At 33.4% G+C, this 2,296-nt stretch overlaps 1 pseudogene; it reads right to left on the bottom strand.

Moving 5' to 3' along the window:
- Positions 1-474: 474 nt before the first annotated feature.
- LOC145244139 (U2 spliceosomal RNA) lies at positions 475-608 on the bottom strand (annotated as a pseudogene).
- Between the last annotated feature and the right edge of the window lie 1,688 nt (positions 609-2,296).

Raw genomic sequence — 2,296 nt, 5'->3', positions numbered from 1 at the left:
GCTTTGTTCTAGAGATTATTAAACTCCATGACAATGTCTCCAACGTATTTAACTGGTTAAAAATAGTATTTATACAAGAGTTTTAACGAAAAATATCAGGAAAAAATGTACAGGAATAAAAAAAAATTCAGCTTTCAAAATATTCGTCGATAAAAAAACCGATCTTTATATTTACGCTAGCCATTTTGTATATTACCACGTGACCTGCTATCTCTTAAACTGGAGGGGGGGGAACCACTTGAATCCAACAAAACCAGTAATTTTTTTTTTCTATTATATATACATCATTTTCTATAAAATTAAGTGTAGACTATATAATTAAAACAAAAAATGTTATTCATACTAAAAAAAAAAAACGCTTAGTCATGTCACGTGACGTGACGTCAACATCCACTAATGGCGAACAATTGTACCTATTTACTATGCCTCCCCACGGGACAGAGTTAGACACCAGGGTCGTTTTTTAACGTGGAGAAAAGGTACAAAAATAAAAATTGTCTCAGTCGTGGAGGATTTCTCCTCCACCGAAAGAGAACAAGAAATAGAAGTGCAGCATCTGAAGAACAGATACTACACTTTGATCTTGACCAAAAGGCCAAGAATGCGAACAATTGTAAATAACAACTTTTTTCACAAAACCAACACCGTCTTTCTTTTTTTTCTCTCTCTTTCTCTCTCTCACCCACTTACTCTTCCCTCTCTCTCACCCTCTTTCTCTTGACGTCACACCACTGTTAAACTGTGGGGGGGGGGAACACATTCCCAGGCATTATCTCCTATAGATGCACATTTTATTAGAAATTCAGCTTTCAAAATATTAGACGATAATAAAAATATAAAACCAACACCCTCTTTCTCTTTTCTCTCTCTCTCACCAACTTACTCTTCTCTCTCTCTCACCCTCTTTCTCTTGATCTCCTACTACTGTTAAACTGTGTGTGTGGGGGGGGAAGAGGCAGCTTGAAAACCAACAAAAACAGTGCACAGTTTCCCAAGCATTTGGGGTGGGAAGGGGGGGGGGAAGAAGCCGAGCGCACAGTTTCGTGTGAGAGAGAGAGAACAATTCTCAACCTATATACTCAACAAATTTTTTATCTACAGATTTGAAAATTTGTATATAGGGTATTCAGACATATGGAAATATATCTAGCATAATCTATCTATTATATCTATAAAAATTTAAAATGTGTGTGTGTGTGTGTGTGTGCGTAAGAGAGAGAGAGAACAATTCTCAACCTATATACTCAACGTATTTTTATCTACGGATTTTAAACTTTGTATATAGGGTATTCAGACATATAGAAATATATCTAGCATAATCTATACATTATATCTATAAAAGTGAGAATGTGAGTGTGTGAGAGAGAGAGAACAATTCTCAACCTATATATTCAACAAATTTTTTACCTACAGATTTGAAAATTTGTATATTGGGTATTCAGACATATGGAAATATATCTAGCATAATCGATCTATTATATCTATAAAAGTCAGAATGTTTGCGTGTGGTTGTGTGTGTAAGGTTGCGAGAGAGAGAGAGAGAACAATTCTCAACCTATCTATTCAATAAATTTGTTATCTACAGATTTGACCATTTGTATATAGGGTATTCAGACATATGGAAATATATCCAGCATAATCTATCTATTATATCCATAAAAGTGAGAATGTGTGCGTGAGAGAGAGAGAGAGAGTAAGTACAATTCTAACCCTATATATTCAACAAATTTTTTATCTACCGATTAGAAAATTTGTATATAGGGTATTCAGACATATGGAAATATATCTAGCATAATCTATCTATTATATCTAGAAAAGTGAGAATGTGTGTGAAAGAGAGAGAGAGAAGAGAGAGAGAGAGAACAATTCTCAACCTATATATTCAACTAATTTTTATGTACAGATCTGAAAATTTGTATACAGGGTATTCAGACATATGGAAATATATCTAGCATAATCTATTATATCTATAAAAGGTAGAATGTGTGTGTGTGTGTGTGTGAGTGAGTGAGTGAGTGAGTGAGTGAGAGAGAGAGAGAGAGAGAACAATTCTCAACCTATATACTCAACAAATTTTGTATCTACAGATTTGATAATTTGTATATAGGGTATTCAGACATAAGGAAATATATCTAGCATAATCTATCTATTATATCTATAAAAGTGAGAATGTGTGTGAAAGAGAGAGAGAGATAACAATTCTCAACCTATATATTCAACAAATTCTATCTTTACAGATTTGAAAATTTGTATATAGGGTATTCAGACATTTGGAAATATATCTAGCATAATCTAT

Source organism: Euprymna scolopes, chromosome 22 (assembly GCF_053919585.1).
Source record: "Euprymna scolopes isolate OS-2025 chromosome 22, ASM5391958v1, whole genome shotgun sequence".
NCBI classification, from domain to species: domain Eukaryota; kingdom Metazoa; phylum Mollusca; class Cephalopoda; order Sepiida; family Sepiolidae; genus Euprymna; species Euprymna scolopes.
This window is presented reverse-complemented; position numbering and strand designations above follow the sequence as displayed.